This window comes from Pinus tabuliformis, chromosome 7 (genome assembly GCF_031772625.1).
Source record: "Pinus tabuliformis cultivar Carrire ecotype Pingquan chromosome 7, CPIR1, whole genome shotgun sequence".
Taxonomy (NCBI): Eukaryota; Viridiplantae; Streptophyta; class Pinopsida; order Pinales; family Pinaceae; genus Pinus; species Pinus tabuliformis.
This window is the reverse complement of record NC_142293.1, coordinates 1437996804-1438007747: the sequence shown is the minus strand read 5'-3', so window position 1 is coordinate 1438007747 and position 10944 is coordinate 1437996804.

Sequence of the window (10944 nt, the reverse complement as noted above, 5' to 3'; positions counted from 1 at the left end):
TGAAGAGTTTTATACATAATTTCCACTTTCTTGGAAATGTTAAGCATGGTCTCGTACATTGCTCTTTCATCCTCTGTCATTGTTCACGCTGCAATTCACATCAACGTAAAGACTGCTCTGATACCACTTGATCCAGGTCCGGGTGTGAAGAAGGACCCTTCCAAGACCTTTTACTTTCATGATGTGTTAAAATTGCTTTTAAAGGAACATTAATGAATACATCTGCATGCGGAAAAGAAGATGAACATAAAAATCATCAGCACTTGAAAACATAAGTCACTGATAACGGAGTTCGTCCAGGAGGGACTACGTCTCCGGCCCCCGATGTCAAGATGGTGTAGGCCGCTGCATTATGTGTTGTCAATAAAGATGATGTACACAAAGATGATGTCTCGATCATACAAGGAAGAATGCCCTCATGCAGGAGTGGCTATAATAGATGTTCCACAACTAGAACTCTCAATCAAAAGACTCCTATCAGTATGACACAAAAACAAGCATGGTGTGCATCCCGCCAACATGGCACAAAAGGGATGTCAAAGAAAAACACATGCATGACGACAACAAGAGTATTGCAACAACATACAATAAGGGATCTCAAAGCATAACATGATAAGTTATGACAGAAAGTACATCACATAAAAAGATTCAGCATCAAATCAAGCAAGGAATCATGACAACACATAATAAACAAGATCTTGGATCATCAATCATGGATATGTACAACATAATGCAGAAAGGAGAAATACATGAACACATCATATACCTCACAACCAAGGGCCATTTGAAGAAGTGGATGTCTCACTTATGAAGCTTCTCGGACCATTTATCTCAAGGCATTGATCTCATGAAGATGGCTGCTCGCACATGAATGTGGACATCTACACTGGCACTTAGAAAAGTGACTAGAAGAAGAAATGAGAGAATAAGAAATCTGAAGCCACTATCAACTTTGTGGCGTCGAGTAGTGCTGAATCAACTGTCCAAAATCTGAATTCTGAGAAGTTGAGAATTTTGGGCTCAAGGAATCTCCTAGATTCCCTGGGATTCCTCAAAGATTTTGTTCCATGGATGGACTGTAAATCTGCAACTCAGATGGCGAATCTGATCTTGCCATTGCGATCCCTGTAGAAAACCATGAAAAACAAATATAAACTTGACTATATTTTGAAATGTCAAAATTTTACCTCCTTGGGAAAATTTCATGGCTCATGGTACCGCTACCTGTTTTTGCTGAAATCATGGTTCCACGTGCATTCTGGAACTGACTGGAAAATGCAGACCTCTGATGAACAAACAAATAGCACCATTGTTTTTGCGGCGATGAGAGGTGTAAAAACCATATAAAACCTGTCAAATTTTGACAAAGTGAAAATTCTACCCTCCTGCAAAATTCATGCTTCTTGCATTAAAATATTGATTAATCTGCTACCTTGAAATTCGTTCCTACATTCTGCCTCGAAATCCATGTCTGCAGTTTCTCTCCTCCTCGAACTCCGTACAGAGGTAAAAACTCTGAGTTTATAAAGAAATATAGGTGGAATTACCAACGTTAGGTGGTTGGCGTGCTGGTTAAAAACGACAGATGGTTAAAGAGAGGTCAGGGGATCAAATCCCGCGTCTCCCATATATAAACCTTTTATTAACCAAAAACCCCAGAAACCCCGCGCTTATACATATCGGCGATCGACAGTATCAACCGACGACTAAAATGGGTGCTAGCGCATATATCAACGCGATTTCTGGGACTTCGCCAATATCCATATCGGCGATTGCTCTTATTAGCGGTCGGCACGGCGGAGGTATCAGCACCCTTATCGGGGGTTACGCCAACATACTCATCGGCGATTTTACAAATCAGCGATCAACGCGGCGATATGTCCGGCATATTATGTATAAAGGGTCGAGGCGATATATATATATATATATATATATATATATATATATATATATATATATATATATATATATATATATTGTTATGCAGGTTATGTGGAGGAGGGTTCGGCGGAGGTTATTGCCGCCGATCCCGATCCCATATAGAAATGCGATTGCGATTTATAAGGTTGTTCAAAGGGTTCGGCGAGGTTTGTTGCCGCCGATCCCGAAACCATGTGTTGTATTTTTTTATATAGTTATTTTTAATAACTATAACATATTTCGTTATATGGTTATTTATTTAACCATAAAAAATGATTTTGTCTCTTATGCCAGTTTTAGGAGACAAATGAGAAAGCGCCAAGTGTCAATGGCTGATGGGCTGCCATGTGGGTCCCACCTGCTTACTGGGATGCCATGTGGCATGCTGTGGGCCCCACTTTTCCCCTGTCATGTCAAACTTTGAAGAGCTCTATCTTTCGCATACGAGCTCAGTTTGATGAACCGTTCACACCACCACGATTAGGACAACGAGGTCTTTGATCCGTCCTAGTTTGAGCACAATCCAAACACTTTAATTTTTTGGGCCATCTTTGTCCTATGTGTCTTTCTAGAGCAAATGCCTTGCCCTGTTTGTTCCCTTGCCAAAGAAATCTGCAACAGAGGGATTGAATTCTAGTGAGAATGCCTCTGGGAATCCAGGCCAGAGACATCTAGTAAACAGGAGTGGCTTCTAGGACACTTTTGATAAGAGTGAGGTGGCCCGCACGTGAGAGATATTTGAGATACCAGGTATTGAGTCTTTTTTCCATTTTGGAGATAAGCCAAGTCCAGTCAGCGATCTTATAACCTAAAGGCTTCAACTTGTATCCCAGATATTTTAAGCCTTCAGACAGCTGCAACTGAGTAAAATGAAAACGTTGAAGAGAAAAATAGATCTCATGTGGAGTGCATTCAGCTGCTGTCAAAGTGGATTTTCTGTCATTGATGAGCATGCCTGTAGCCACTTGAAAGAGTGAGAAAGTGGCTTTGATATTACTAAGGTCTCCAATACTGCCATTGAGAAATATAAGGATATCATCTACAAAGAGTAGATGGGTCAGGATGCAACCCTCTGTTATCTTTATGCCCTTTAATCTACCCCTTCTATGTTCTTCATTCATGAGATTGTTGAGACCTTCCATAACTAGAAGGAAGAGCAAAGGCGAAAGGGGACAACCTTGTCTCAAACCCCTTTCAGATGTAAAAAAGGGGGAAGCACTTCCATTCACCAGGATGCTGAAAGGGATGTTAGTTATACAACTCATGATCCATTTGATGAACAAGAATGGAAATCCTAAATGAGTTAAAAGCATTCTAATATATAACCAATTTACCCTGTCGAAAGCCTTTGATAAATCGACCTTCAAAATCATACCTTTGCCACGCCTGGTGTGTAGAGTATGTAATACCTCCTGTGTCGTACCCACAGCCTCATGTATTTGCCTATCCTGTAGGAAGGCGAATTGCTCTGGTGAGATGTGATTGGAAAGGATAGGTCTCATCCTGTTGGCAATGATCTTGGCGATAATCTTGTATATGCAGTTGCAGAGAGATATGGGGCGAAAATCCTCAAAGGAGGCTGGATTGTCTGTCTTCGGGATGAGTGCAATGAAGGTAGAAGTGATAGAAGTCTCAAGATACCCTCTGGTTCTTGAGTCCTCAACAATTTTAAGCAGGTCTCCACCTATAATGTCGAAGAAAGCCAAATAGAATTCTATCAACCATCCATCAGGCCCGGGGCTTTTATCCTTTTTGAACCATTTTAAGGTGGCCTCCAATTCTTCAAGAGTAACTTCCTTTGTTAATTCATCCCCCTCCTCTTGTTCCACAAATCTAGGGAAGAGTTGTGCTACCTTGATGATTTCTGCCAGGTTAGTGTCCCTTGGGGCACTGTATGTGCGCTTGAAGTGTGATGTTGCAAGCTCAGCCAATTGTGGGAAGGTATTGACAATCTGCCCCTGATCATTCTGTAGCTGCCATATGGTGTTGATCGCCTTTCTTCCATTTGCAAATTTATGATAGAAATTTGTATTTTCATCCCCTTCATGCATCCAAATGGCCCTACTTCTTAGTCTCCATATTTCTTCCCTATCTTTAAGTATTTTTGTCCTGGCAGAGTATTGCATTGCCATCTTCTCCTTATGTTCCTCAGATATGAATATTCCTCCTTGATCATTTTCAAATGCAGCTAAATCAGCTTCAATCTTTCTGAGGGTGTGTTCCTCCTGTAATCTTTTATTGTGAGCCCATTGTTTGGACATTTTCTTCAATACTGTAAGATTGTGTATAAATCCTTTGATGCAGTCATCCCTCGCCCCAGGAGGGTTTGCTTTCCAGAAATCAGTGACCATACTGATGTAGGATTCTTCCTTAAGCCAGGTAGAGCAGAATTTGAAAGGTCCTTTAGGTTTTACTCGCCCACCATCAATCTCCAAAAAGATGGGGAGATGATCAAAGATCCCCCCTGTTCTGACCCATTGTCGGATATGAAAACCCAAATCAAGGACCTTTTCTTTGACAAGGAAGCGATCAAGCCTACGAGCCAAACTGTCTTCCCCAGTCCTGTTATTCCTCCAGGTCACTTGAATTTTAGCAGAGGGAATGTCAATCAAATGGTGTGAGTCCATTACAGATAGGAAGTAATCCAATAGGGAGTCTCATTGAGCTCTGTGTCCCCAGGACTCAGCATGTCCTATGGAAAAATTGAGGTCCCCACCAATGATTAGGTGGTCTTCCATAAATGAATCAGAACCCAGGAGGTTTTTCCAGAAAGCAGGTCTATTATGGCAGGGCCCATAAACATTAAAAATCCTGAAATTCATTCCAAGATCTGCAGATCTGATGTCTGCACCGATGTGACCAGCTCCTCCCTAGCAGTTGAGAAACTTGATAGAATGAGTATTGTAACCCAAGGCTAATCCCCTAGATCTCCCATGAGCATCAAGCCCAATAAATGTCCACCCAGGAAGCATATTTTGTAGAGATTGTGTAATGTCAAATTCTGGTCCCAGGGTCTCTTGTAGGAAGATAATATCCAGCGATACAGATGTAAGTAAATGGCGGAGTGCTAGTTTTTTATCTAGCCTAGCCAGCCCTCTACAATTAAATGAGAAGATCTTCATGGAGGGGGTACAGAAGGGGATTCTTTGGCTCTAAGGGTCCCGGGAATAGTAGATTGAATACCCAATGTGATCTCATCTCCTGTCGTAAATTGGGCTTTTGATAGGGAGGAGGGTCTGCCCCTGCGTAGCTTAGGGGGAGGGGGGGAGTGGATAATATCAAGCCCGACATGGTCCTGGGCTTGTCGCTTGGATTTTGAGCGATTCATGTACCCCGCAGAAGGGGGGGCCTAATAGGTAGATGAAGATGGAGGGAGGGGGGATGGCGAAGGCGAGGATGGAGCAAGAGAGTAAATGGGGCAATCCATAACCTAACATGAGAGCGGAGCGGAGGCAGCAGGTTCTAAGATCGGACCCATACCCAAGGGAACACTAGATGGGTTCATGGTGTGAAGACCAGAAGATGTTCCAGATATAATGCAGTCAAATAGAGATGAGCAACAAGTGGAAGCAGAGATTAAGGGAGGATTCATACCCGACGAGGGGGAGCCCTCGGATGGCGCCTGTGGACGAGCTGGTGGAGGCGGATGAGGACGGTGAGGCGGCCAGCCTCGCTTCTTCGGTTGTGGGGGTGCCATGGACTTTCCTGATGGAGACTTCTGCTTTTCGGCCAGATCCTCGGTTGCAACCATATTTTGTGGTTCAGTGGATGCCTGATTCCGAGGTTGTTCGTCCTGTGGGATGGGTGGTTGGGCCGCCGCTTCCTGTACTGGGGTCTGTTTATGAGACTTGCCTAATAGAGGACAATCTTTGTAGAGGTGTCCTACCTTGTGGCACCGCCGACAGCGGAATGGCACACCCTCATAATCCAGCATCTGTCTCCTGGTGTTGTTCCACCACCGAATGTCAATGTGTTCTAGTAAACCCTCCGAGAGATCCAGGTGTACCAAAATCCTGGCATAAGCCATCCGCCCCGTGGACTGAAATGAGCCATCATATGTAAGGTAAATGCCTAGGGCATTTCCAATCCGCCTGAAAATGTCCTCCGTCCAGAAATGTAGGGGCAGTCCGAGAAGGCGAACCCATATTGGACCTGCATCAACCCGCTCCCGCTCTGGGTCAAATAGAGGTGTCCATCTTCGAAGTAAAACAGGGGCCTGGTCGATGTGCCAGACCGTGGATAATACCCAGTTGGTATGCGCAAGACAACTGAAATGTAAGGAAAACCACCCTTTTACAAATGTCTGTACCTTCGGGATGTCTTTCAGATGTTCTCCCCAAACCTCCAAGGCCCATTGTTGTAGCTTCTCCACACTATAATGTCGGCCACGAACCCGGCCCACAAGTACCTTCTCAGCTGTGTCCATAGAGTCCAGAAGTTGTGTGTCTTCTGTGAGGTCAAGGAGCACCGCACTGGTCCGAAGCTTCAAATACCTTTTTTTCCTTGAAATCCCAAAATTCCTCGCAGCCGATGATTCCGGAGCCGAGGTAGGTTGAGCAGATTCCAAAGAAGGTGAAACCCTAATATTCTCGACCGTTGTCGACGGAATGGATGCAAAGAACCCTGAGATAGGTCCAATGCCAGTATAATTCCCCAGAGGAGGAGCCGCAGGGTTCAAGGGAGCAGATAGAGCTGGGCCAAGAACAGCAGAGCCCAAGGGTCTTTCAGATGAGGGGATGCTAGCCACAGATGAGGGAGGGTTTAGGGTAGGTTCTCCTTCGAGCGTTTGGCCGATAGGGTTAGACGGAAGGTCGGTGAAAGCCAGAGAGCGCGGCGAGAGAGGTTGTGTGATGTACTCAGGAGGAGAAGGGGCGTCCTCCGGTAGGGATACAGGCGGTATGCAGGAGCGTGAAAAGGGAGGGAGGGCATCAATCTCGTCAGTTAAATCAGACATGAATGGAAATAAGCCTGCTGCAGTGGTCCTGGTGGGTGTCCAGATGGGCACATCCTCCGAAGGATCCGCGAAATCACCCAGCTCATCCATAACTGTCAAATTATACCAATGATAGCTGCCAGAAGGGGACAGTTGCTAACTGCAAATGGTGAGGGTCAGTGGGACGGCTGAGGAGGTAAAACAGAGAAGGTAAAGAGTAAACCGCAGTAGCAAGGTTAAGTCAGAGGTGAAACCCAAATCCAAGGAGTAAAAGGGAAGAAGCAGAAGGAAGTAACCCGTAAAGGATTACGGGGGCAAGTGCAGACGAGCAACAGTGGTTGTAGGGCACAGGTCTGCACAGCTTCGAAAACCTAATCCGGTCGCCATCGTTCCTCTCTATTCCATTATACCTAATTATAATATTGTAGGTGATTATTTTGGTTTGAAAAAAATATACATAAAAATTCCATAATAAAACATATATTTTAGTATTAGAACTTATAAATTTGGTGAATATTTCCAGCTTAAGCATCACTTATGTAAAAAATAGGTAGAATTTTAAAGTGAAAATGACTAATTAAAAAATATATTTTTGGGGGGGAAATACCCCAAAATTAATTAATTGATGAAAAAATGACCAAAAAAATCCCTTAATTATAATTATTATAATAAAATCATATATTATTATATTAATAATACTTATAATAATTATAATAGTAAAATGATAATTAACAATAATCATTATAATTATAATTTACTGGTGGCAAGTGAAGGGGAATCATCATTGACTTTGAGGGAAATCAAGAAGTAAAATATGCGTAGGGCCTAGGACCACCATGAATAATGAACCTTTGACATTAACCTTATAAAAATCCCATTTGCTTCATAAATCCCAAATGATTCATGTGATAATAGTAGTGGTAGCTTCTATGGTCACTCTATGAGCAATTAAAAACAAATTTATATCCAAGAGGCCAAACCATTCATGCTCCAACTACTTGCACATAATTCAATGATGAAACAAATAATAGTTATGAGGTGATGCTATTTCATTATTACACTATTTGGCTCAGTTGTACCAATTGAAATTCGTTTAGTAGCATTACGATCTAGTGAGAAGTTTTGGTTCGTTCTTTGTTTGGATTCTATCTGCCCAGATGCGATCCAAGCAGGTTCAAGTGCTTGAAGAGTTGATAGAGAGGGACAACTTCATTTTGTTGTGGCTTTTAAGGTTGTCTCTCTTCCTCTTTTGGTTCTGGATGATTTAATCACACAATAAAATTATCTCTAGTTGCATCGTCCATGGGTTGGGAAGTTTAAAAAGGAATGTGCTTATGTTATAAGAAAAATTCCTTTTAGGATAAGCCAGAAATTGAAATCATTAGAAAAATGCCAGTGAGTAATTTGGCAATGTCGAGTTGGAAGTCTAATTTTATGTTTTCACCTTTTGATATATCTATTTAGAAACCTTGCTAGGTAAGCTACGTAAACCACACTATCAAAACTAATTTAAGGGTTTGTGATAACTCTAAGTCAATCATCTCATAATGGAGCATATGATATTCCATTGCTACAGTTTCAAAATTCTAAATTTCTATTAGTGCGCCCAACAAGAGCACATTTTAAATTATGAACCTCCACCATTAAATTGTTGGAATGAAACTAGTCGTGATCTTGTGAAAGTCCATTCTCAATAATTGGGGTTAAAATCTTGTTGAAAAGGTTTTGAACACCTTACATCATTAAGAAGCCTTGTTTTCACTCTATGTCAATTTATAAATAATTTCATCAATGAAGTCATGACTATGAGATTTGCTCCTCATGAAAAGCACAACTCTTACACTTCCTAGACTATGGATGAACTTGAAATTATGCAACTGAGGGGTCATGGAAAATAATAGAGCAAATATAAAAATAGTTCATTGTAACTTACCAAAAAAGAACTCCCTACCCAATTCTCTTCATGGATGTTAGTATGTTCCTCATTGAATGCAAATCCTTACAATTTTATATTCTATGTAAGCTCAAGTTGGAAAAACTTAACCAAAATGATATTCCCATCATTGCCACATAATCGTATTGAACACATATTTGTAAAAAGAAGCTGGAAAATTGATTTTGATAAGTGATTAAAACTCTATGACTTCCAAGATGATATAATCCTTTTCTCCATGACAAAAACTTAAAGTTGAAAATAAAGTATAAATTTTTTTATGGAGCAATTAAAATATCAAAAACAAAAGAAAACAATGTAATTATAAAAGCACTATCAATTTCAAGCTTAATCATCTTTCCTATCATTATAAGGTTACAAGCCTAAAAAATGGTAACCCCTCACATGAGTTGCCTCACAAAATCAACAAACAGACTATTTGGAAAACAACATGGAAAAAGATAAAAATTGCAACCTACACAACTTCAAAAAGATTAAAGACAAAGTTGCTTTCCTTTTACAACACATTTTAGATAATAATATTTGTAAAACAATATGGAAAAAAATAAAAACTGCAACCTACGCAACTTTAAAGAGATTGAAGACAAAGTTGCTTTCCTTTTACAACACATTTTAGATAACAATATTATGCGTGTTTCTAATTATGCACGTCATCTATATTAGAATTGGGTTTGAGGAATTTCAAATTTTTAAATTATGAATGACCAAAATTTAATAATACAAGAATATTCTTTGTCTAATACATAATCCAATGAATAGTATAGAAGGTATATGAATGCTTTTTTAGTTTCTTTGATTTGCTCCCATCTTTAATTTATTAAAAAAATTTAATGAAATGTGGCAAAAATCAAATGTAGCTTTGGCAGCTCTCCTTCATTTGGAATGGAAATTGAGTGCACCTTCATTAATTTATAACATTTGAATTGTTAAACTCATTCTTAGAAGTTTTTAGAAAGGATCAAGTTCCAACGACGTAGTGAGTTTAATTCTTACCTAAGGTCAATTTTGGGCTTGATATTTTATATGTTTAACTCATATTGAAATATATATATATATATATATATGCATTTCATGATAGGATATATTTTATTTGTTGATTAATAAAATGTATTTATAGTTATTTACAAATAAGGTATACAAAGAATTTTGTAATACTTTTATGAATCATGTCAATTTATTTATCAAATTTTAGAATTTTATCTTCTTGTCAATTATATAAAAATTTAGTATTTAGTTACTTTTGGTCTGTTATGATTATATAAAGAGTAAAATTAAAAGTAATTCATTAATGAAAAATAAAAACATCATATTCAACTTATACGGTGGAGTTATATTACTTTAATATTAATATTATTTATAACATTAATGTTTTTTAATATAGATAATATTAATAATAATATAATAAGTAATATTAAATTATGCTAATTGGCCTTATTTATAAAGGTTGGTTATCATATAAATAATGGAAAATTAAGTAGTTAGACTATATCAACCACATTTACTAATGTGGTTGTGCCATAATCATAATTTGGTTCATTAAATTCTAAGTCAAAACAAAAAACTAAGCTTGAAGAGTTGTGAATCTAAACTCACCACCACCACCACCAATTATTTCATGAAAAAACTTTTTCACTTTAAGAGTGTTAATGTAAAAGTACCTAACAAAAATCAAATAAAATGGATAAAGATCCTTGCACATGGAAAATTCTTTCATAATATTTTGAATTAAAATCGGTATATTCTATTTGGAATTTTCACTAATAAATTTTGAGAATATGGTTATGGTTGTGAAAAATGAAATATTATGTTTCAAGAAGTTTTAAGTTTAAATCTATCCAGCATACTAGAAAGACGTGATTCACCTAATAATAATAATGATAACCGTGGAAATTGATCTCTTATCCTACCAATATGAAACTAACCAATTGCCAAAAAATAAATAAATAAATATACAAATAATCATAATAATTTTGTAATCAAAATTATTTTTACAATAAAATATATTTTTATCTTATTTAAAAAATAGTTTATAATAACAAATAATTTTAAAATCAAAATATTAATAATAGAGTGATCACTTTATGTGTTGCAACACAAACTGTGGAGACGACCTTAATACTTTCTAAAACTATAATAA